Source organism: Myxine glutinosa, chromosome 5, assembly GCF_964187855.1.
Source record: "Myxine glutinosa chromosome 5, kmMyxGlut1.1, whole genome shotgun sequence".
Taxonomy (NCBI): Eukaryota; Metazoa; Chordata; class Myxini; order Myxiniformes; family Myxinidae; genus Myxine; species Myxine glutinosa.
Genome location: NC_136265.1, coordinates 78467629 through 78494608, shown reverse-complemented (window position 1 = coordinate 78494608; position 26980 = coordinate 78467629).

The window sequence follows — 26980 nt, the reverse complement described above, 5'->3', positions numbered from 1 at the left end:
AAAAAATCGCTTCCACTGCTCCAGCCGCAGCATTCGTCATTTTGTCTGCTCATCCGCGTGACCAAAACGAAATAAAGGGAGCTCAACCATTACACAGCGCTTTTAATGGTGCATGCCATAGGAACTCAACGCAATTTCGACTCGGCCAGAAAAACGAGCAAATTTTGCAGGATGTTAACTGGAATTAGCTGTGAAAATATATACAAAATACACAAAAATACACACCCACAAAAATAAACAACAAAACCCAAACAAACCCAAGGTCGACCCTCTTACACAGTAAATTACATCATTTCAGCATCGTATTGATTGCTGAAATATTCCAGTGTTTATACACACCTTAAAAGAGGTATGTGTGGTGTACTCATTACATCGTTTCAATTAAAAACATCGCTTCTACTGCTCCAGCCGCAGCATTCGTCACTTTGTCTGCTCATCCGCATGACCAAAACGAAATAAAGGGAGCTCAACCATTACACAGCGCTTTTAATGGCGCATGCCATAGGAACTCAACGCAATTTCGACTCGGCCAGCAAACGAGCAAATTTTGCAGGATGTTAACTGGAATTAGTCGTGAAAATATATCCAAAATACACAAAAAATACACACCCACACAAATAAACAACATTTATTCCGTTCAACAGAACAAACATTTCCTATATCATGACATGCATGTCTTCAAAATTATATGACCAAGAGAAAAAGTAAAACTAATTAAAACTGCGGGCAGTGATAATCCGGGGACCATACCGCTCCATCCTGATTGGACGGGTGCATGCTAGAGTCGTTAATAACGACAGTCCAGATCCGATTGTTCAAAATTTCAACTCAATCGATCGAAAAATGAACGCAGGGATGCATTTTAAAGGTGCAGTGGCACTAACTGAGTTGCCACGAATATGGCCACGAAATTGCCAATATGGCCATGACAAAATATTTTCCTTAATCAATTGGCTCATAGCATAACCAATCTGCAAGTATCTCATCCGAAGATGTATCTCTGAGGAATTTTAATTAAATAAGTCATTTATAAATCAACGAGTTAATTTATTAAATGATTAATCAATAAATCAAAATTTTCCTTGACAGCCACATCACTTGGTCAGTGTCATGTCCAAATATCAGCTTCCTTACTCAAAAGGTGCCTGAGTTAATGTAATGTGATTACTGTAATAAGATTACTGCAATTACTGTAATGATTACTGTAATTACTGTAATTACCGGAACTGTAATTACTGTAATTACCTCAGGTAATTACTGTAATGTAATTACTGTAATGTAATAAGAAATGTAATTAATTAAATAACTACTTCATTAATCGCTAATAATTAAATAACTCGTGAATTCTTATCCGATTTACTTAACATTTGAGTGTCCCCAAAACGTTGGAGCAAAATGTTGCAACAACGAAAGTGAAACGTTGTAGCGACGTTGTGGACACGTCAGCAAAACCCAACATTTGAATGTTCCCAAAACGTTGGAGCAAAATGTTGCAACAACGAAAGTGAAACGTTGTGGCGACGTTGTGGAAACGTTAGCAAAACCCAACATTTGAATGTTCCCAAAACGTTGGAGCAAAACGTTGCAACAACGAAAGTGAAACGTTGTGGCGACGTTGTGGAAACGTTAGCAAAACCCAACATTTGAGTGTTCCCAAAACGTTGAAGCAAAACGTTGCAACAACGAAAGTGAAACGTTGTAGCGATGTTGTGGAAACGTTTTACAACAACATTATTTCAATGTTGCAAACTTTACTTTACAACTTTACAACAACTTTTGTTGAAACTTTACAAAGTTACAACTTTACAAAGTTACAAAGAAACGTTACCACAATTTTTACAATTCGAATGGGATTTATATATCCGTCAACTAATTCAATCAACAACTATTTTATTCAACATAGCCCAAAAGTCAACAACAATTTCAAAAATCCTTAATTTTCATCCGATTCACTTGACTTTTGAATGGGATTTATATATCAGTCAACTAATTCAACCCACAACTATTTTATTCAACATAGGCCAAAGTCAACAACAATTTCAAAAAATCCTTAATTTTCATCCGATTCACTTGACTTTTGAATGGGATTTATATATCAGTCAATTAGTTCAACCCGCAACTATTTTATTCAACATAGGCCAAAAGTCAACAACAATTTCAAAAATCCTTCATTTTCATCCAATTCACTTGACTTTTGAATGGGATTTATATATCAGCCAATTAGTTCAACCCACAACTATTTTATTCAACATAGGCCAAAAGTCAACAACAATTTCAAAACATCCTTAATTTTCATCCGATTCACTTGACTTTTGAATGGGATTTATATATCAGTCAATTAGTTCAACCCGCAACTATTTTATTCAACATAGGCCAAAAGTCAACAACAATTTCAAAAAAACCTTAATTTTCATCCGATTCACTTGACTTTTGAATGGGATTTATATATCAGCCAATTAGTTCAACCCGCAACTATTTTATTCAACATAGGCCAAAAGTCAACAACAATTTCAAAAAATCCTTAATTTTCATCCGATTCACTTGACTTTTGAATGGGATTTATATATCAGTCAATTAGTTCAACCCGCAACTATTTTATTCAACATAGGCCAAAAGTCAACAACAATTTCAAAAATCCTTAATTTTCATCCAATTCACTTGACTTTTGAATGGGATTTATATATCAGCCAATTAGTTCAACCCGCAACTATTTTATTCAACATAGGCCAAAAGTCAACAACAATTTCAAAACATCCTTAATTTTCATCCGATTCACTTGACTTTTGAATGGGATTTATATATCAGTCAATTAGTTCAACCCGCAACTATTTTATTCAACATAGGCCAAAAGTCAACAACAATTTCAAAAAATCCTAATTTTCATCCGATTCACTTGACTTTTGAATGGGATTTATATATCAGCCAATTAGTTCAACCCGCAACTATTTTATTCAACATAGGCCAAAAGTCAACAACAATTTCAAAAATCCTTAATTTTCATCCAATTCACTTGACTTTTGAATGGGATTTATATATCAGCCAATTAGTTCAACCCGCAACTATTTTATTCAACATAGGCCAAAAGTCAACAACAATTTCAAAACATCCTTAATTTTCATCCGATTCACTTGACTTTTGAATGGGATTTATATATCAGTCAATTAGTTCAACCCGCAACTATTTTATTCAACATAGGCCAAAAGTCAACAACAATTTCAAAAAATCCTTAATTTTCATCCGATTCACTTGACTTTTGAATGGGATTTATATATCAGCCAATTAGTTCAACCCGCAACTATTTTATTCAACATAGGCCAAAAGTCAACAACAATTTCAAAAAATCCTTAATTTTCATCCGATTCACTTGACTTTTGAATGGGATTTATATATCAGCCAATTAGTTCAACCCGCAACTATTTTATTCAACATAGGCCAAAAGTCAACAACAATTTCAAAAAATCCTTAATTTTCATCCGATTCACTTGACTTTTGAATGGGATTTATATATCAGTCAATTAGTTCAACCCGCAACTATTTTATTCAACATAGGCCAAAAGTCAACAACAATTTCAAAAATCCTTAATTTTCATCCAATTCACTTGACTTTTGAATGGGATTTATATATCAGCCAATTAATTCAACCCGCAACTATTTTTTTCAACATAGGCCAAAAGTCAACAACAATTTCAAAAAATCCTTAATTTTCATCTGATTCACTTGACTTTTGAATGGGATTTATATATCAGCCAATTAGTTCAACCCGCAACTATTTTATTCAACATAGGCCAAAAGTCAACAACAATTTCAAAAATCCTTAATTTTCATCCAATTCACTTGACTTTTGAATGGGATTTATATATCAAGCACAGGGAGCAGAGGAAAAACACGAAAAAACAACAGCCCTGGCTTTGCTTCCTGGAAGCTTCCTGGAAGCTTCCTGCAAAACGCTTTGCTTCTCGCAAAACGTCCGCCAATGGGAACTAGAGGGAGGGGAGGGAGAAGGAGCGGGAACAAGAGACAGGTAGCCGAAATGGAAATGAGGGACAATGAGGGACAGTGAGGGAGTGTCGGTATGCAATTTTCATCCAATCGCCATCTTTCACAATAATTCTGGACCGGCATGAGATGGCGTTGTCTGTCATTAATTTATATTGTAATCAAACGAGTTTTAGACATGGCGGGAAAACTGAAAAAAATTAATTATTTATTTATTTAAAACGGGTGTACACGATTGTACACGTGTACGGACCTTACCGAACCTTACCGAACCGGCAAACAAATCGCCTCATGGTGCACTTCATGAGCCGATTTGCCTGCAGACCAGAGCAAGGCTCTTCACACCCAGCGTATAACGTACATATCCTCGCAAGCACACGAATAATAGAATCATTTAAAACGTTCCATCCATCACTTTTACCTCGGACGGTCATGACAAAAAATACGTTTACACTCCTTGGATTACCTATGGAATGCAAGCCCCACACACACATCCCACCATGTTCAGAATTCATATTTCATAATGGACCATCCCCAAGACGCCATGCTTACCTTGGCGACGTCCACTCGAAATTCCAGCGGTGCCTCCAGATTGTCGTGGAAGTGTAGGGTGAGACTCAAGACGCCAATGGTCGGAAACAGGTTTTACAAAAGGTCACAACTTTATTAACTGGTTGTTCACTTCATTCCAATACCAAATAATACCGTTTAACTCAATGGACCAGGTAACTCTATCCGCATAGTCCCTCTTTCGTGGCTGCAGCGCTGTACTTGTGGTACGCGTTCATTCCGTCGGGCAGGGCTTCTCGTGGCAAGTGCTCCTTGACTCCAAGTCTCTTCTGCTTATATCGGCAAACTTCAGTTAATCCTCTGTCCGCTGAAATCGTAATCCCTTCTCCGCTGCTTCTAATCCGTTCTCAGCAAACGTTACTGGTCGCCTCACTGGCACCAGCTCGCTCTCCTCCCTGCTGGGAATTTGCTTCATCCACTTTGCATCCCGATGAAAGACAATAGTACGGGCTTGGGAATGTGTGTTAGCCCGGGGTCATGCTAAAGCGACACAACAGGACTCCCAGCTTCGACAGGGCGAGATGCATTCCTGACATTCTTACGACCACCTGCTCGTACCTTGGTTCGTTACCAGTTCCAACCAATAAGTTACATTGAGTTACACTTCCACACTAGGTTACCAGATTTTTGTTGAACCAAACCTGATTATTGTGACGTCACATCTCCGTTGTTACCACGTGGTGCATTGTCGTCAAGCAAGCCTCTATCGTACAGTCCATCAACAATAACGTTGTTAAAGTAAAAACCACAACATAATTTACTGTATTCGCAACATAATTGTCTCTTCCCTTTCACATCATAATTCTATAAAAAGGGGCGCACCTGTGCTGAAAACTTCCTGTCAATCAGACCAACGGTTGCAGAGAAAACCAAGGCACTCGGTGGAGGGCATATCTCCACCAGGTGAACAGTTTACGTTTTGTATCCACTGATAGGCCGGATCTGGATTCGGACATGAACCAAAATCTATTGTTCTTGTCACCAAACCAACAGGTCCACCAAGTTTATTCATAACTCGTCCATAACTTCTTTTGACATCATGTTATACCAGAGAAATACCTGTGCTACGCACAGGTGGGAGGCCAGAAGCAAACAGGCGATGCAGATACGGTGAATGCTAAAGCATGAATGTAATAAATTCCACATTCCTGTAGCAACGTTGTCGTTGTCGCGGAACCGGCCAACGCGAGGCGTACTCGTGCCGGCAGCTGGCGTCGAAATAACGCCCGGAATAGAGCGTTCGGGGTTTCGTCGCCCATGAGCGACAGCATATGGTCCATTCGGACCGACGGTCGCGTGTCACCGAGCTCGGGGAGGTCCAAGAGGCGATCGGCCCGTGCGTCCACAGTGAGGCCGAACGTCGCAAGGAGGAGACGCTTCATCACCTCGTACCTGTCGTCGGCCGGTGGGTTCCTCAGGACCGACACGACGCGGGCGGCCGCGCCGGCCCCAAGGGAGGCGACCACGTGGCAGTAGCGTGTCTCGTCCGCCGTGATGCCTCGAAGCCTGAACTGGGCTTCGGCCTGCAGGAACCAGATCTCCGCCTGAGCTTCCCAGAACTCGGGGAGCTTTATCGCTACCGCGTTGGTTGCCATGGCTGTGGCGGGTTCGGGTGGTCAGTGACGGCTGACCAGAACGTCGGAGGTCACCAATGAAGCGCGGTGTTACGCGCGCTGCTTGTAAGCAAGGAGGAAGCGGACAACGCGGTAAGTTGTAAGAGTCTTTATTCAAGAGCTCCACTGTAACACTGGAGCGTTCCGGGCTGCGCACCCGGTGTATATCCCGCGACCACGCCTACCCCTCGGGCGTGGCCGCCGCCCACTTGGTGCGCAGAATGATGCCCTCGCGCCAGTGAGCTTTCGTGTCCGCCACATTATAATAGAACAAACGTATATGGTTCGCTGTGTATGTATGTATGTATGTATGTATGTATGTATGTATGTATGTATGTATGTATGTGTGTTTACATGCGACGAAAACGTCTTCTTCTTCAAATAAAATACCCAGCCGCTTAATTAACCCTCTTAATGGAGTTAAGACTGCTGTGACCCCTCAGACCTTTGACGACCCTTTAATTCCCCCAAGACCCTTCAGACCACCAAGACCCCCAAAGACCCATCATACCCTGAAGATGCCCAAAGACCCGAAAGACCCAAAACACCCCAAAGACCCAAAATACCCTTCAGGGCCCTGAGGCTCAACAAGACCCTGAATACCCAAAAACCCAAAAGCCCCCAAAAACTCACAAAACCCCAAAGACCCAAAACACCCCGAAGACCTAAACACTCCGAAGCCCCAAAACACCCCAAAGACCCAAAATACCCTTCAAGGCCCTGAGGCTCAAAAAGACCCTGAATACCCAAAAACCCAAAATACCCCAAAAACACAAAAGACCCCAAAGACCCAAAACACCCCGAATACCCAAAACACCCCGAAGACCCAAAACACCCCGAAGACCCAAAACACCCCGAAGACCCAAAATACCCTGAAGACCTAAAACACCCCGGAGACCCAAAACACCCCGAAGACCGAAAACACCCCGAACACCCAAACACCCCGAAGACCCAAAACACCCCGAAGACCCAAAACACCCCGAAGACCCAAAACACCCCGAAGACCCAAAACACCCCGAAGACCCAAAACACCCCGAAGACCCAAAACACCCCGAAGACCCAAAACACCCCGAAGACCCAAAACATCCCGAAGACCCAAAACACCCCAAAGACCCAAAACACCCCGAAGACCCAAAACACCCTGAATACACAAAAACACCTCAAAGACCAAAAATACCCTTAAAGGCCCAGCGGATCCAAAAGACCCTGAAGACCCAAATGGCCCTGAAGACCCAAAACACCATGAAGACCCAAAAGACACCGAAATGGTCAAAGTTGCCTACCCCTCTGATTCTGAAACGACATGTGGTGAGGCACGCAGAGCGCATATAAACATACATACATACATACATACATAGCGAACCATATACGTTTGCTCTATTATAATACTAATAATATCGTAAATATAATCGTAACAGTGCAAACCCTTTGTTGTTATTGCAAAAGTTTCTCGAAGGAAGCGGTGTATGGTTGGTTCATTGTTGACTTTAAACATGGAATAAACTCATACAGTCGTATTGTTTTAGTAATAATAATAATAATAATAATAATAAGAGCGTTAATACTAATAATATAGTAAATATACCCGTATTTCCTCTCTCAAATCAGTTTGACATCATTCGTGAAAAGAGCAATCAAGCACAATTACAAACATCGCTCGTTTATCGTAATTCCATTATAAAACTCTTCTTTTTTTTTTTTACAAAGAGAGAACCATATTATAGTTATTTATCAAACATAACATATAGGGCGGTGTATTGTCACGATGCGCTGTTTGCTCAAACATATAAAATTTATTTAATTTCGTTTATTCGCACAAGAAATCGTTTTTCCTCTCTCAAATCTGTTTAACATCATTCGTGAGAAGAGCAATCAAGAAGAATTACAAACATCGATCGCTTATTGTAATTCCTTTATAAAACTCCTTTTTCACAAAGAGAGAATCATATTATAACTATTTATTAACAATTCAATAATATAAGCCGTCCTAAAGATTATTTTGCAGGATCATGCATCGGATGAAAGATTCATTGCAGAAAGTTGAAAGATCAATATCATCTTCACATCAACACCAACGACTTAAACGTTTTCTCACGTGGCTTGATTTGGCCAATAGCGAGACACGTAATGTAGTCGACAAGCTTGGTGACTCGCAAATCGGGTATTTACGAAATGATTACACATTAAAATGGATATAACCTTTTGGAAATGACATTAACTTTTCGAAACTTTTATAGCAAATGTCATAACATGATTAGAAGTTCATTAAACACGGAATGGGTACCCTGAATGGTAAGATGTCTTGAAGTGATTGGTATTTAAGCCGATCCGGACATTATCTATTTATGGAAGTGCGTATGGAATTGGCTGCGACTCGCTTTAGGCCGCCATTTGATCGCTAAGGTTTATAACAGGCTGATCTGGTTGGCTTACATGTGATGTCCGCCGTTCACCCGCATGGATCCATATCATGACGGCATGGGCAACTAAACACGGAGCTTGCAAAACACCCTTGGCCGAACACAGATGTCCAAACACTGCATGCAGATGGCAGATGGCATGGGACATGGCACCAACATGCTTTCATTTTGTTGTCTTGTCATGGCACGCCTCCATTAAAGCTCGATTCCATCTGTGGTGACGCTCAGTGTTAACTGAGCAAACCACAGGACAATATGAAAATATGCATCAGCTCGGGATGATTGAGGGTTTTCCGGAACTGTATGCAACCACAAGTTTAGACGAGCAGGTTTGGTTGGTCGTGGTTGGTACAAATACAAATACAAATACAAATATTGTAATATTATTATAATCTTATTATAATAGAGCAAACGTATATACAGACTTGGCATTTAATATGGAATATTTTTTTTGTGGGGGTGAACTTACTTTTCAAGATGTCTTCGAACCAAAAGTTCATTGGAATTATGTTGAAATTATTCTAGATTTTGTTAATATGACATTTGAAAGAAACAAAAACCACATTTGACATTTTGAAACAAATAAATTGATCCTTGAAAGTGATGTAAACTGATATCGAACTCAATTCATGGACAGTACTGTGTTAAACTTCTGTACGTTTTCCAGAAGTAGCTCTTTATTTTGCACATTAGCCAACATTTTTTTAACAAAAACAAAAATTAAATTACGACTGGGATTACGGAGAGTAAAATTACAGTTCAGTACTTCGTGTAACCCCCACGAGCATTCTGGAGAGCACGTACACGTTGGCGCATGCTGTTCACGAGATTTGCCAAGGTTTGGACAGGAATCGCTTGCCATGCAGTGACAATAGCCTGCTGCAATTCACGCACAGAGGTCGGCTGCTGGTCCAAGTGGTCGATTTGACACGTTAATTCTGCCCACAAGTTCTCTATCGGATTCATATCCGGGGACATGGCAGGCCACTCCATATGCTCTACACCATGGTCAGCAAGAAAGCGTTGGATCATGCGAGCATGATGAGGCCATGCATTGCCATCTTGGAAGACAAAGTTTCCTCGAAAGGCTGCACGAGCAAATGGAAGCAATGTTTCTTCCAGAATGGCCCTGTACTTGAACTGGTTCAGGTTTCCATTCAGAACAACCAGGTCAGTTTTGCCCCCTGCATGAAAAGCAGCCCAAACGGTCACCCCACCACCTCCAGCTTGGACTCTTGGCACTATACAATCTTTGTTGTAGGCTTCATGCACTTGTCTGCGCACTCAGACGTGGCCATCTTGACGATAGACCAGAAATCTAGACTCGTCACTGAAGATAACGTGATTCCAGTGTCCTGACTGCCATTGACGGTGCTCTCTGGCCCACTACAATTGGCGCTGGCGGTGTTGTCTGGTCAGGCATGGCTTTCTCAGGGGACGCCTGGCACGACAGCCTGCTTGAACCAGTCATTGGTCGACTAGCCTTCTGGATACAGGCACATTTGTCAGTTGCTGCCACTCAGCCCTAAGCCGATTAGCTGACTTGGTACGGCCATTGCGGACTAACCGGTGCAGCTGGCGATCATCCCTCCTTGTGGTTCTGCGGGGACGTCCTGGCCTCGGTATTGGAGTAGGGACACCCCTCTGAGCATTTCGTTTCAGGATCTTTGACACCTGACCTTGAGTGATGTCATACTGCCGAGCAATAGCACGCTGTTTCATGCCGTAATTTCGTAAAGCCACCACTCCATGACAAACAGCATTGTCGAGTTGACGGACCATCTCCAGAGGAAGCGGCAATAACTTTTGGAGACGTGCTGCAGTTGTTTTCCACTAATACAGAACGCAACAACCCTTGTATACCCGACTGTGAAGCCAATCATCAAATGCACCTGTCCGTACATTTTGCCACGCCACTTGTGATATAATCCTGTTGTTGACTTCTTGCTGCGACAGACAATCAGTGACATGGTTCCTTTAACAAATAAATCACCAAAGTGTAAAAGAAACTCACCAGATTGATATACTGAGTTAAGAAAGTAAACCCAAGTCAAGAAAAAAAAAAATATTCCATATTAAATGCCAAGTCTGTAGTTCGCTATGTATGTATGTTTATATGCGACGAAAACGTCTTCTTCTTCTTCAAATAAAATGACCACCCTCTTAATTAACCCTCTTAATTGCGTTAAGACTGCTGAGACCCCTCAGACCTTTGATGACCCTTTAATTCCCCCAAGACCCATCAGACCACCAAGACCCCCAAAGACCCAACATACCCTGAAGACCCCCAAAGACCAGAAAGACCCAAAACACCCCAAAGACCCAAAATACCCTTCAAGGCCCTGATCCTTCAAGGAACCTTTTGTTCATATGTGTGTTGTACCGTCCACCAAACAGTGATGACTCCATCTACATCTCGCTGTCTGATAATATGGACCAACTTCTATCTACCCATCCCAACTCTCTCTTCCTCATATGTGGTGATTTCAACTGTCACCATGCCAGTTGACTGGGGGTGGGTACCTCTCTCACCAGCCATGGCTCTTCAGCAAAGGACTTCTGTGACTCACTGGGACTGACACAATCTGTCAATTTCCCAACCCGGATCTCAGTCAACGGAGCATCTTCTCTTCTGGACTTGGTTATGACTAACTTCCCTGAAAATGTCTGCTGCTCTTCTTCTGCTCCAATCGGCTCTTCTGATCATGTGCTTGTTAAAGTGGACATCTCTCTGACCATTCTCAGAGAGCCTCCTCAGCATCAACGAGTCTGGCATTTCACTCAGGCCAACTGGCACGGTCTTCAAGCAGCCATCAATCATCTGGACTGGTCTCCCATCTCTACTGCCTCTGACATCAACTCATCCTGGGAATTCTTCCAAAGTAAATTGCTCTCTCTCTCATGCACAGATTTATCCCATCTCGTCTCCAGTTGTCATAGCCTTCCTCCCGTCCATGGTACACGGAATCTTGTGGTGAGGCTATTGCCCAGAAACAACTTGCTTTCGTCTCCTGAAAAGCAAATCCAACGGAAGGAAATCTCATTTCCTTTCACAAAGCCGGAAACAAGTGTGTGTCCACCCTCAGGAGAGCCAGCAAACAATATCTCTCCGTTCTCAGGAACGAACTCTCTTATCTGTCTCCCTCTTCGAAATCCTGGTGGCGTCTGGTCAAATCTGTTTCTGGTGTTTGTTCCCCCTCCATCCCCTCCCTCACCTCAAATGGCCACACGGCTGACTCCGCACGTGAAAAAGCTGAATGCCTCAACTCTGTGTTTGCCTCTAAATCTTGTGTCCCAAACCCATCCCTCTCTGTACCCACCGTACCCAGTCGTACCCAGCTGATGATTCTGAATGCTTTGGTTTCAACAGCGTGACGGCGAGCTAGGTGTGAGGCAGGAGCACCAGCCCAGAGGGGAGAGCAGTATTCCATTGAGCTGCGGATGAAAGCCTTGTATGTGGTGAGGAGCTCAGGTGTGCCAAGGAAGGACTTCGCACGACGGAGGATGCCCAGTCGGCGACTGGCTTTGGAGGCCAGATTTGAAATGTGGTTTTCCCAGGAAAGATCATGGCAGATAGTGAGACCCAAAAGCTTGAGTGACAGAACTTCTTGGAGAGGATTATTCAGAAAGTGGATGGGAGGGTTGTCCTGTCGGTCTTTTCGGAGAGACATCGTAAGAGTGTGAGATTTGTCAGGATTGAAAGACATGTTCCACTTGTTTGCCCAGTCTGGGATTTTGTCAAGGTCTGCAGAGAGTGAGGAGGCTGCAGACTGCCGATCTGAGGGATGAAGAATGGAGCGACAGAGAGTAGAGTCGTCAGCAAAGAGATAGAGAGGATTTTCAAGAGAGTCAGAGAGATCATTGATGAAGATCAGAAAAAGCACAGGGCCCAGAACACTGCCTTGGGGAACTCCAGCCTGAACAGGAAGAGGAGATGAGAGAAACCCATTCAGGGCCACACGTTGACTATGACTAGAGAGGAAGTCCGCCAGCCATGCGTGGAGATTTCCATGGATACCAAAAGAGGAGAGTTTGGTGAGCAGAGCGGGGTGCCAGACCGTATCGAAGACACGTGATATGTCAAGGGAGACTGCTCTAATTTCCTGTTTGGCATTGAGGACCTCCATCCATTGTTGACAAAGCAGAAGCAGCATGTCCAGAGTGGAGTGTCCAGGTCTGAAACCAAATTGATGATCAGAGATCAAGCCATTGGAGAAGAGGAAAGATTTCATATCTGAAGCAATGATGGATTCCATGACTTTGCTGATAATTGGGAGAAGGCTGATTGGTCTGTAGTTGCTGGGATCTGTTTTTGCACCTTTTTTGTGCAAAGCGGTGATGTTGGCAGATTTCCAAGCAGATGGAAGATGACCTTGAGCAAAAGAGAGGGTGAAGAGAACAGAGAGAGGGAGTGAAAGAGCGGAAGAACATGATTTTAGGACCCGTGGGCTGATGCCGTCAGGTCCAGTTGCAGAATCAGAGTCGAGGGTTGACAGAAACTTTTCCACCTTGTCAGGAGGAAAGGACACAGAGTCCAGGAGCAGCTGGGTATGACTGGGTACGGTGGGTACAGAGAGGGATGGGTTTGGGACACAAGATTTAGAGGCAAACACAGAGTTGAGGCATTCAGCTTTTTCACGTGCGGAGTCAGCCGTGTGGCCATTTGAGGTGAGGTAGGGGATGGAGGGGGAACAAACACCAGAAACAGATTTGACCAGACGCCACCAGGATTTGGAAGAGGGAGACAGATAAGAGAGTTCGGTCCTGAGAACGGAGAGAGATTGTTTCCTGGCTCTCCTGAGGGTGGACACACACTTGTTTCGGGCTTTGTGAAAGGAAATGAGATTTCCTTCCGTTGGATTTGCTTTCCAGGAGACGAAAGCAAGTTGTTTCTGGGCAATAGCCTCACCACAAGATTCCGTGTACCATGGACGGGAGGAAGGGTATGACAACTGGAGACGAGATGGGATAAATCTGTGCATGAGAGAGAGAGCAATTTACTTTGGAAGAATTCCCAGGATGAGTTGATGTCAGAGGCAGTAGAGATGGGAGACCAGTCCAGATGATTGATGGCTGCTTGAAGACCGTGCCAGTTGGCCTGAGTGAAATGCCAGACTCGTCGACGCTGAGGAGGCTCTCTGAGAATGGTCAGAGAGATGTCCACTTTAACAAGCACATGATCAGAAGAGCCGATTGGAGCAGAAGAAGAGCAGCAGACATTTTCAGGGAAGTTAGTCATAACCAAGTCCAGAAGAGAAGATGCTCCGTTGACTGAGATCCGGGTTGGGAAATTGACAGATTGTGTCAATCCCAGTGAGTCACAGAAGTCCTTTGCTGAAGAGCCATGGCTGGTGAGAGAGGTACCCACCCCCAGCCAACTGGCATGGTGACAGTTGAAATCACCACATATGAGGAAGAGAGAGTTGGGATGGGTAGATAGAAGTTGGTCCATATTATCAGACAGCGAGATGTAGATGGAGTCATCACTGTTTGGTGGACGGTACAACACGCATATGAACAAAAGGTGGGAGCGAAGGGGAAGCCGTAGCCAAAGGTATTCCTGGGGGTGAGGTGGAGAGAGGGCAGTGCAGGGCGAGTGAGGAAGAGAGTTTTTTATAAAGATAGCAACCCCACCTCCAGAACGAGGCTCAGGTCTATCATACCGGAGGAGGGAGTAACCTGGGAGAGATACCAAGGAATCAGAGACATCATGAAGGAAGAAGGTTTCTGTTAAGCAGATCACGTCTGGTTTGTCAGAAGCAACCTGTATGGAGAGATCAGTTAAGTTTGAGCGAAGGCCCCGGATGTTTGAGGTCCATACTGTTAAGGAAGAGGAAGGGGGAGCATCGGATACAGAACAGGGGGGGGAGCGGTAGGGCAGGATGTGGAAGAGGAGGAAGAGGTAGGGAGAGCTGTTGCAGGTGTGTCAGAGATTACAGAATAACTTGGAGAAAGGGAAGAATGGGGCGGACAAAAGGTTTGATGGTGTTTGGGTGAGGCGCAGTGAGGTGTTATTTGAGGAGGGGGAAGAGTGAGGCAGAAGGTTGAGGAAGATGAAGGTGAAAGTTGGAAGGGGGAAGAAGCGGGGAGGACGCTTTGAGGAGGAGGGGTGAGAGGGGAGTCTAGGAGGGGAGGAGTGAGGGAGAGTCTCGGAGGGGAGGGGTGTGGGGGGAGTTTAGGAGGGAAGGGGCAGGGGGGGGAGATTTGAAAGGGATGGGTGTTTGGGAAGATTTGGGGGGGGAGGGGCAAGGGGGAAGATTTGACAGAGATGGGTGATGGGGAAGATTTGGAGGGGAGGGGTGAGATTGGATTTTGAAAAGTGTACGATTTATGGGAAACGAACATTTATTGCAAAATGAGTTTCTTGAGACATTCGAGTCAAAAATACGTTTGAGGACGCTGAAGGATGGGTGGAGTTCTGGAGAGTTTAGGGAATGAATGAAAGATGCACTGTAAGAGATGGAATTTTTTTTTGAATGAATAGAATTGGTGAGCAAGTCGAAAGCATCCTTTTATAGAAGAAGTAGAAAAAAGTGTTATAGAATATGACATAATAATAAAGTTCTTCAGGGGACAGATGAAACATGTATTAACAACTTGATCATGTGATCTCGAACAACGTGGTCGAAGAACGAACGAACAAATAACGAAGAACGAAAGAGCAAAAGAACGAAGAACGAAAGAACAAATAAGAACGTACAAGCGGATAAGAACAGGGAAGGAAAAAAAATTTTTTTTTTTTTTTTTGAGATTTTAAAACAAGGGAGTATGGGTGAAAAGACCGTGAAAAACAGAGACCGACAGTAGTTGCAGCGCGATCGAAGAACCGCTGAGACAAAAAACAAAAGCCTCAAGCCAAGGTCTGAGGACACGGTAGCCTACTAATACTAGCACTACACTAGGCCTCAGAATACACGATACGAAAAAAACCGACGATTCTGTACACAGGTATGAAAAACCAACACCGAGAAACCTATTAAAGTCACTCCAATAGGTACATGCACCGAAAGAAAGATAAAGATACGCCAAAAACATAAATGTGAAAGATCACTTAGCTTCGAAAGCGTGAGCGCATGGAACAGCTTCGAAAAGACGTGACCTCGCCGTGATCTCGCGAGAGAGTCCCTCAAACCTCTGAGCATTTCGTTTCAGGATCTTTGACACCTGACCTTGAGTGATGCCATACTGCCGAGCAATAGGACGCTGTTTCATGCCGTAATTTCGTAAAGCCACCACTCCATGACAAAACAGCATTGTTCGAGTCTGACGAGTCTTGGGGGAATTAAAGGGTCGTCAAAGGTCTGAGGGGTCTCAGCAGTCTTAACGCAATTAAGAGGGTTAAGTAAGAGGGTGGTCATTTTATTTGAAGAAGAAGAAGACGTTTTCGTCGCATATAAACATACATACATAGCGAACTACAGACTTGGCATTTAATATGGAATATATTTTTTTTCTTGACTTGGGTTTACTTTCTTAACTCAGTATATCAATCTGGTGAGTTTCTTTTACACTTTGGTGATTTATTTGTTAAAGGAACCATGTCACTGATTGTCTGTCGCAGCAAGAAGTCAACAACAGGATTATATCACAAGTGGCGTGGCAAAATGTACGGACAGGTGCATTTGATGATTGGCTTCACAGTCGGGTATACAAGGGTTGTTGCGTTCTGTATTAGTGGAAAACAACTGCAGCACGTCTCCAAAAGTTATTGCCGCTTCCTCTGGAGATGGTCCGTCAACTCGACAATGCTGTTTGTCATGGAGTGGTGGCTTTACGAAATTACGGCATGAAACAGCGTCCTATTGCTCGGCAGTATGGCATCACTCAAGGTCAGGTGTCAAAGATCCTGAAACGAAATGCTCAGAGGGGTGTCCCTACTCCAATACCGAGGCCAGGACGTCCCCGCAGAACCACAAGGAGGGATGATCGCCAGCTGCACCGGTTAGGCCGCAATGGCCGTACCAAGTCAGCTAATCGGCTTAGGGCTGAGTGGCAGCAACTGACAAATGTGCCTGTATCCAGAAGGCTAGTCGACCAATGACTGGTTCAAGCAGGCTGTCGTGCCAGGCGTCCCCTGAGAAAGCCATGCCTGACCAGACAACACCACCAGCGCCAATTGTAGTGGGCCAGAGAGCACCGTCAATGGCAGCCAGGACACTGGAATCACGTGATCTTCAGTGACGAGTCGAGATTTATTTATTTATTTTTCTTTATTTTTATTTTTATTTTTATTTTTATTTTTGTTTTTGTATACAAGATCGAGGCTCGTGAAAGAGCGAACATTAATCACACAGAAAGACAAACAGACACACAAAACAAATAACATCGGGAGCAGTAGACAAGATGGGGAGAGAGGGGGAAGGACACAAACACAACATTTGAGAGCAGGGACCGAGAGACATGGAGACATCGAGAGAACTGTGGGAGGGAGAGGGCTTTGGGGGGAAGGCATGGGAAGGGGGGGGGGTGGGAGAGGTATAAAACGTATGGACACTGCCAAGACTTCCAGGAAAGAAGTTGGAATTTCAAACAAGGTGGATCTGGGGTGAATTAGTGGGGGTAGAAAAGATCAAGGTTTTGGATGGGGGAAGATAAGAGATGGTGGTGAACAGCTGTTTTGAAGACCTGGAGGGAGGAGTGTGATTGAAGTGAGTATGGGAGTTTGTTCCAGAGGCGGGAGAAAAGAGGAATGAAAGAGTGAAGGTGAGCAGAGAGCCGAGATTTCGGCAGTTTAACCATCAGAGGGTGGCTGGCAGATCTTGTGTGACCTGTAGGAATATTTGGGGGACAGAGCACAGAGAGAGCTGGGGGAGCAAGGCCGGAGAGGAGTCGGTAGAAGACAGAAAGACCACCTACCTGCCTGCGGTGAGTGAGTGAAAGGCCCTCAGAGATAGCTTCATCGCGGGAGATTCCAATGATTCTGAAAGCTTTGGATTCAACAGCGTGAAGCCGAGCCAGGTGTGAGGCAGGAGCACCAGCCCATAGGGGAGAACAGTATTCCATTGAGCTGCGGATGAAAGCCTTGTATGTGGTGAGGAGCTCAGGTGTGCCTAGGAAGGACTTCGCACGACGGAGGATGCCCAGTCGGCGACTGGCTTTGGAGGCCAGCTTGGAAATGTGGTTTTCCCAAGAAAGATCATGGCAGATGGTGAGACCCAAAAGCTTGAGTGACAGAACTTCTTGGAGAGGATTGTTGAGAAAGTAGATGGGAGGGTTGTCCAGTCGATCTTTTCGGAGAGACATAGTAAGAGTGTGAGATTTGTCAGGATTGAAAGACATGTTCCACATGTTTGACCAGTCTGTGATTTTGTCCAGGTCTTCAGAGAGTGAGGAGGCTGCAGACTGCCGATCTGAGGGAAGAGGAATGGAGTGGCAGAGAGTGGAGTCATCAGCAAAGAGATACAGAGGATTTTCCAGAGAGTCGGAGAGATCATTGATAAAGACCAGAAAAAGCACAGGGCCCAGCACACTGCCTTGGGGAACTCCAGCCTGAACGGGAAGGGGAGATGAGAGAAATCCATTCAGGGCCACACGTTGACTACGACCAGAGAGGAAGTCCGCAAGCCATGCATGGAGATTTCCATGGATACCATAGGAGGAGAGTTTGGTGAGCAGAGCTGGGTGCCAGACCGTATCGAAGGCACGTGATATGTCAAGGGAGACAGCTCTGATTTCCTGTTTGGCATTGAGGACCTCCATCCATTGTTGAGACAGCAGAAGCAGCATGTCCAGAGTAGAGTGACCTGGTCTGAAACCAAATTGATGATCAGAGATCAAGCCATTGGAGAAGAGGAAAGATTTCATATCCGAAGCAATGATGGATTCCATGACTTTGCTGATAATTGGGAGCAGGCTGATTGGTCTGTAGTTGCAAGGATCTGTTTTTGCACCTTTTTTGTGTAAAGCGGTAATGTTTGCTGATTTTCAGGATGCTGGCAGATGACCTTGAGCAAAAGATAGGGTGAAAAGAACAGAGAGAGGGTGAGATAGAGCGGCAGAGCAGGATTTTAGGACCCGTGGGCTGATGCCATCTGGTCCAGTTGCAGAATCAGAGTCGAGGTTTGACAAAAACTCCTCCACCTTGTCAGGAGAGAAGGTCACAGAGTCCAGGAGCAGTTTGGTTCGACTGGGAAAGGTGGGAACAGAGAGAGATGGGTTTGGGACTAAGGATTTTGAGGCAAACACAGAGTTGAGGCATTCGGCTTTGTCACGTGCGATGTCAACTGTGTGGCCATTTGAGGTAAGGGAGGGGATGGAGGGGGAACAAACACCAGAAACGGATTTGACCAGACGCCACCAGGATTTGGAGGAAGGAGACAGGTTTGAGAGTTCATTCTTGAGTGAGGAGAGATAGTGCTTCCTGGCACTCCTGAGGGTAGACACACACTTGTTCCGAGCTTGGTGGAAGGAACTGAGATTTCCTTCAGTTGGATTAGCCTTCCAAGAGGCAAAGGCAAGTTGTTTCAGGGCAACTGACTCACCACAAGATTCAGTGTACCATGGACGGGAGGAAGGGTAAGACAACTGAAGGCGAGATGGGATAAATCTATGCATGAGAGAGATCAGTTTGCTTTGGAAGAATTCCCAGGAAGAATTGATGTCAGAGGCAGTGGAGATGGGAGACCAATCCAGACGATTGATGGCTGCTTGAAGACCGTCCCAGTCGGCCTGAGTGAAATGCCAGACTCGTCGACGCTGATTTCTGGTCTATCGTGAAGATGGCCACGTCCGAGTGCGCAGACAAGTGCATGAAGCCTACAACAAAGATTGTATAGTGCCAAGAGTCCAAGCTGGAGGTGGTGGGGTGACCGTTTGGGCTGCTTTTCATGCAGGGGGCAAAACTGACCTGGTTGTTCTGAATGGAAACCTGAACCAGTTCAAGTACAGGGCCATTCTGGAAGAAACATTGCTTCCATTTGCTCGTGCAGCCTTTCGAGGAAACTTTGTCTTCCAAGATGACAATGCACGGCCTCATCATGCTCGCATGATCCAACGCTTTCTTGCTGACCATGGTGTAGAGCATATGGAGTGGCCTGCCATGTCCCCGGATATGAATCCGATAGAGAACTTGTGGGCAGAATTAACGTGTCAAATCGACCACTTGGACCAGCAGCCGACCTCTGTGCGTGAATTGCAGCAGGCTATTGTCACTGCATGGCAAGCGATTCCTGTCCAAACCTTGGCAAATCTCGTGAACAGCATGCGCCAACGTGAACGTGCTCTCCAGAATGCTCGTGGGGTTTACACGAAGTACTGAACTGTAATTTTACTCTCCGTAATCCCAGTCGTAATTTAACTTTTGTTTTTGTTAAAAAAATGTTGGCTAATGTGCAAAATAAAGAGCTACTTCTGGAAAACGTACAGAAGTTTAACACAGTACTGTCCATGAATTGAGTTCGATATCAGTTTACATCACTTTCAAAGATCAATTTATTTGTTTTGAAATGTCAAATGTGGTTTTTGTTTCTTTCAAATGTCATATTAACAAAATCTAGAATAATTTCAACATAATTCCAATGAACTTTTGGTTCGAAGACATCTTGAAAAGTAAGTTCACCCCCACAAAAAAAATATTCCATATTAAATGCCAAGTCTGTATATACGTTTGCTCTATTATAATAAGATTATAATAAGATTACAATATTACAACAAGACAACAAAATGAAAGCATGTTTCTGGGGGCTGTCGGTGCCATGTCCCATGCCATCTGTGTTCATGCATGCAGTGTTTGACATCTGTGTTCGGCCAAGGGTGTTTTGCCCATGCCGTCATGATATGGATCCATGCGGGTGAACGGCGGACATCACATCTAAGCCAACCAGATCAGCCTGTTATAAACCTTAGCGATCAATGGCGGCCTAAAGCGAGTCGCAGCCAATTCCATACGCACTTCCATAAATAGATAATGTCCGGATCGGCTTAAATACCTATCACTTCAAGACATCTTACCATTCAGGGTACCCTTTCCGTGTTTAATGAACTTCTAATCATGTTATGACATTTGCTATAAAAGTTTCGAAAAGTTAATGTCATTTCCAAAAGGTTATATCCATTTTAATGTATAATCATTTCGTAAATACCCGATTTGCGAGTCACCAAGCTTGTCGACTACATTACGTGTCTCGCTATTGGCCAAATCAAGCCACGTGAGAAAACGTTTAAGTCGTTGGTGTTGATGTGAAGATGATATTGATCTTTCAACTTTCTGCAATGAATCTTTCAACCGATACATGATCCTGCAAAATAATCTTTAGGACGGCTTATATTATTGAATTGTTAATAAATCGTTATAAAATGATTCTCTCTTTGTGAAAAAGGAGTTTTATAAAGGAATTACAATAAGCGATCGATGTTTGTAATTCTTCTTGATTGCTCTTCTCACGAATGATGTTAAACAGATTTGAGAGAGGAAAAACGATTTCTTGTGCGAATAAACGAAATTAAATAAATTTTATATGTTTGAGCAAACAGCGCATCGTGACAATACACCGCCCTATATGTTATGTTTGATAAATAACTATAATATGGTTCTCTCTTTGTAAAAAAAAAAAAAGAAGAGTTTTATCATGGAATTACGATAAACGAGCGATGTTTGTAATTGTGCTTGATTGCTCTTCTCACGAATGATGTCAAACAGATTTGAGAGAGGAAATACGGGTTTGCAGTGTTACGATTATATTTACTATATTATCAGTATTAACGCTCTTATTATTATTATTATTATTATTACTAAAACAATACGACTGTATGAGTTTATTCCATGTTTAAAGTCAACAATGAACCAACCATACACCGCTTCCTTCGGGAAACTTTTGCAATAACAACAAAGGCTTTGCACTGTTTTTTTTTTTTTTTTTTTTTTTTTTTTTTTTTTTTTTTGTATACAAGGTCGAGGCTCGTGAAAGAGCGAACATTAATCACACAGAAAGACAAAACGACACAAAAAACATATAACATAGGGAGCGGTAGACAAGATGGGGAGAGAGGGGGAAGGACACAAACACAACATTTGAGAGCAGGGACCGAGAGACATGGAGACATCGAGAGATCTGAGAGAGGGCGAGGGCTTTGGGGGGGGGGGGGGGCGTGGGAAGGGGGCGGTGGGAGAGGTATAAAACATATGGACACTGCCAGGACTTCCAGGAAAGAAGTTGGAATTTCAAACAAGGTGGATCTGGGGTGAATTAGCGGGGGTAGAAAAGATCAAGGTTTTGGATGGGGGAAGATAAGAGATGGTGGTGAACAGCTGTTTTAAAGACCTGGAGGGAGGAGTGGGATTGAAGGGAGTGAGGGAGTTTGTTCCAGAGGCGGGAGAAAAGAGGAATGAAAGAGTGAAGGTGAGCAGAGAGCCGAGATTTCGGCAGTTTAACCATCAGAGGGTTGCTGGCAGATCTTGTGCGACCTGTAGGAATATTTGGGGGACAGAGCACAGAGAGAGCTGGGGGTGCAAGGCCGGAGAGGAGTCGGTAGAAGACAGAAAGACCACCTACCTGCCTGCGGTGAGTGAGTGAAAGGCCCTCAGAGATAGCTTCATCGCGGGAGATTCCAATAATTCTGAAAGCTTTGGTTTCAACAGCGTGAAGCCGAGCTAGGTGTGAGGCAGGAGCACCGGCCCATAGGGGAGAACAGTATTCCATTGAGCTGCGGATGAAAGCCTTGTATGTGGTGAGGAGCTCAGGTGTGCCGAGGAAGGACTTCGCACGACGGAGGATGCCCAGTCGGCGACTGGCTTTGGAGGCCAGCTTGGAAATGTGGTTTTCCCAAGAAAGATCATGGCAGATAGTGAGACCCAAAATCTTGAGCGACAGAACTTCTTGGAGAGGATTGTTGAGAAAGTAGATGGGAGGGTTGTCCAGTCGATCTTTTCGGAGAGACATAGTAAGAGTGTGAGATTTGTCAGGATTGAAAGACATGTTCCACTTGTTTGACCAGTCTGTGATTTTGTCCAGGTCTTCAGAGAGTGAGGAGGCAGCAGACTGCCGATCTGAGGGAAGAGGAATGGAGCGGCAGAGAGTGGAGTCATCAGCAAAGAGATAGAGAGGATTTTCGAGAGAGTCAGAGAGATCATTGATGAAGACCAGAAAAAGCACGGGGCCCAGAACACTGCCTTGGGGAACTCCAGCCTGAACAGGAAGAGGAGATGAGAGAAACCCATTCAGGGCCACACGTTGACGACGACTAGAGAGGAAGTCCGCCAGCCATGCATGGAGATTTCCATGGATACCAAAGGAGGAGAGTTTGGTGAGCAGAGCGGGGTGCCAGACCGTGTCGAAGGCACGTGATATGTCGAGGGAGACAGCTCTAATTTCCTGTTTGGCATTGAGGACCTCCATCCATTGTTGAGACAGCAGAAGCAGCATGTCCAGAGTAGAGTGACCTGGTCTGAAACCAAATTGATGATCAGAGATCAAGCCATTGGAGAAGAGGAAAGATTTCATATCCGAAGCAATGATGGATTCCATGACTTTGCTGATAATTGGGAGAAGGCTGATTGGTCTGTAGTTGCTAGGATCTGTTTTTGCACCTTTTTTGTGCAAAGCGGTGATGTTGGCTGATTTCCAAGCAGATGGCAGTTGACCTTGAGCAAAAGAGAGGGTGAAGAGAACAGAGAGAGGGTGAGATAGAGCAGCAGAGCAGGATTTTAGGACCCGTGGGCTGATGCCGTCGGGTCCAGTTGCAGAATCAGAGTCGAGGGTTGACAGAAACTTTTCCACCTTGTCAGGAGGAAAGGACACGGAGTCCAGGAGCAGCAGGGTACGACTGGGTATGGTGGGTACAGAGAGGGATGGGTTTGGGACACAAGATTTAGAGGCAAACACAGAGTTGAGGCATTCAGCTTTTTCACGTGCGGAGTCAGCTGTGTAGCCGTTTGAGGTAAGGGAGGGGATGGAGGGGGAACAAACACCAGAAACGGATTTGACCAGACGCCACCAGGATTTGGAAGAGGGAGACAGATAAGAGAGTTCGGTCTTGAGAACGGAGAGATATTGTTTCCTGGCTCTCCTGAGGGTGGACACACACTTGTTTCGGGCTTTGTGAAAGGAAATGAGATTTCCTTCCGTTGGATTTGCTTTCCAGGAGACGAAGGCAAGTTGTTTCTGGGCAACAGCCTCACCACAAGATTCCGTGTACCATGGACGGGAGGAAGGGTATGACAACTGAAGACGAGATGGGATAAATCTGTGCATGAGAGAGAGCAATTTACTTTGGAAGAATTCCCAGGATGAGTTGATGTCAGAGGTGGTAGAGATGGGAGACCAGTCCAGATGATTGATGGCTGCTTGAAGACCGTGCCAGTTGGCCTGAGTGAAATGCCAGACTCGTCGACGCTGAGCAGGCTCCCTGAGGATGGTCAGAGAGATGTCCACTTTAACAAGGACATGATCAGATGATCCGATCGGAGCAGAAGAAGAGCAGCAGACATTTTCAGGGAAGTTAGTCATAACCAAGTCCAGAAGAGAAGATGTTCCGTTGACTGAGATCCGGGTCGGGAAATTGACAGATTGTGTCAGTCCCAGTGAGTCGCAGAAGTCCTTTGCTGAGGAGCCATGGCTGGTGAGAGAGGTACCCACACCCAGCCAACTGGCATGATGACAGTTGAAATCACCACATATGAGGAAGAGAGAGTTGGGATGAGTAGATAGAAGTTGGTCCATATCATCAGACAGCGAGATGTAGATGGAGTCATCACTGTTTGGTGGACGGTACAACACACATATGAACAAGAGGTGGGAGCGAAGGGGAAGCCGTAGCCAGAGGTATTCCTGGGGGTGAGGTGGAGAGAGTGCAGTGCAGGGCGAGTGAGGAAGAGAGTTTTTGATAAAGATAGCAACCCCGCCTCCAGGACGAGGCTCAGGTCTATCATACCGGAGGAGGGAGTAGCCCGGGAGAGATACTATGGAATCAGAGACATCATAAAGGAGGAAAGTTTCTGTTAAGCAGATCACGTCTGGTTTGACAGAAGCAACCTGTATGGAGAGATCAGTTAAGTTTGAACGAAGGCCCCGGATGTTTGAGGTCCATACCGTTAATGAAGAGGAAGGGGGAGCATCAGATACAGAACAGGGGGGAGGAGGGGTAGGGTAAGATGTGGAAGAGGTGGAAGAGGTAGGGAGAGCTGTTGAAGGTGTGTCAGAGATTTCAGAATAGCTCGGAGAAAGGGAAGGATGGGGCGGACAAAAGGTTTGATGGTGATTGGGTGAGCCACAATGAGGTGTTATTTGAGGAGGGGGAAGAGCGAGGCAGAAGGTTGGGGGAGATGGAGGTGAGAGTTTGAAGGGGGAAGAAGCGGGGAGGACGCTTTGAGGAGGGGGAGTGAGAGGGGGGAAATTGAGAAGCAATGAGGGTGGGGAGATTTGAAGGGGAGGGGTGAGGGGGAAGTTTGGGAGGGAAGGGGCAAGGGGAGGGATTTGAAAGGGATGGGATATGGGGGAGATTTGGAGGGGAGGGGTGAGGCAGGAGTCTAGGAGGGGAGGGGCGAGGGGGCGTCTTGGCGGGGAGGGGTGAGGGGGTCGTTTAGGAGGGAGGGGGCAAGGGGGGAGATTTGAAAGGGATGGGTGATGGGGAAGATTTGGAGGGGAGGGGTGATGGGGAAGATTTGGAGGGGAGGGGTTATGGGGAAGATTTGGAGGGGAGGGGTGAGATTGGATTTTTGAAAGTGTACGATTTATGGGAAACGAACATTTATTGCAAAATGAGTTGCTTGTGACCTTCGAGTTAAAAATACGTTTAAGGACGCTGGATGGAGGATGGAGTGCAGGAGAGTTTAGGGAATGTAGAAAAAAGGCACTATAGGAGATGGATATTTTTTTTGGGATGAATTGATTTGGTGAGCAAGTCGAAAGCAGCCTTTTAAAGAAGAAGAAGAAAAAGGTGTTATAAAATATGACGGAATACATAACTTGAGGGGAAAGTGTAAACATTGAAGGTTAATGAGTGAAAACTATCTGGGGAAATGGGGGAGAAACACGTGGTCAAAGAACGAACGAACGAATAAGAATGAATAAACGAATGATAACAGAGAAGGGGAATTTTTTTTTTTTTTTTTTTTTTTTTTTTTGAGTTGAGATTTACACAAGGAAGTAGGCTATGGGTGAAAAGCCTGGGAATACAGAGAACGAAAGTTATTGGATCACAAAAGACGGACCGCTGAGAGAAAAACAAAGCCTCAAGGTTGTACAGTGCACACTGTACAAGGCCTCAAGACACGACACGGCAAACAGACGATCAATTTATGAAAGATAAACACCGAGAAACAACCAAAGTTGCACACAATAACTTCACACACCGAAAGATAAATACAGTTTCGACAAAATACAATTGTGAACAGACTTAACTTCGAAAAACGTGGAGACCGTGTGGAGCTTCGAAAATCCCTGCCGCCGTCTCCGCTGTTACGATTATATTTACGATATTATTAGTATTATAATAGAGCAAACGTATATGGTTCGCTATGTATGTATGTATGTATGTATGTATGTTTATATGCGCTCTGCATGCCTCACCACATGTCGTTTCAGAATCAGAGGGGTAGGCAACTTTGACCATTTCGGTGTCTTTTGGGTCTTCATGGTGTTTTGGGTCTTCAGGGCCATTTGGGTCTTCAGGGTCTTTTGGATCCGCTGGGCCTTTAAGGGTATTTTTGGTCTTTGAGGTGTTTTTGGGTATTCAGGGTGTTTTGGGTCTTCGGGGTGTTTTGGGTCTTTGGGGTGTTTTGGGTCTTCGGGATGTTTTGGGTCTTCGGGGTGTTTTGGGTCTTCGGGGTGTTTTGGGTCTTCGGGGTGTTTTGGGTCTTCGGGGTGTTTTGGGTCTTCGGGGAGTTTTGGGTCTTCGGGGTGTTTTGGGTCTTCGGGGTGTTTGGGTCTTCGGGGTGTTTTCGGTCTTCGGGGTGTTTTGGGTCTCCAGGGTGTTTTAGGTCTTCAGGGTGTTTTGTGTCTTCGAGTTGTTTTGGGTCTTTGGGGTGTTATGGGTCTTCGGGGTATTTTGGGTCTTCGGGGTGTTTTGGGTCTTCGGGGTGTTTTGGGTCTTCGGGGTGTTTTGGGTCTTCGGGGCGTTTTGGGTCTTCGGGGTGTTTTGGGTCTTTGGGGTCGTTTGTGTTTTTGGGGTCTTTTGGGTTTTTGGGTATTCAGGGTCTTTTTGAGCCTCAGGGCCTTGAAGGGTATTTTGGGTCTTTGGGGTGTTTTGGGGCTTCGGAGTGTTTAGGTCTTCGGGGTGTTTTGGGTCTTTGGGGTTTTTTGAGTTTTTGGGGTCTTTTGGGTCTTTTGGTTGGGCCCGAGGGGTAGGCGTGGTCGCGGGATATACACCGGGCGCGCAGCCCGGAACGCTCCAGTGTTACAGTGGAGCTCTTGAATAAAGACTCTTACAACTTACCGCGTTGTCCGC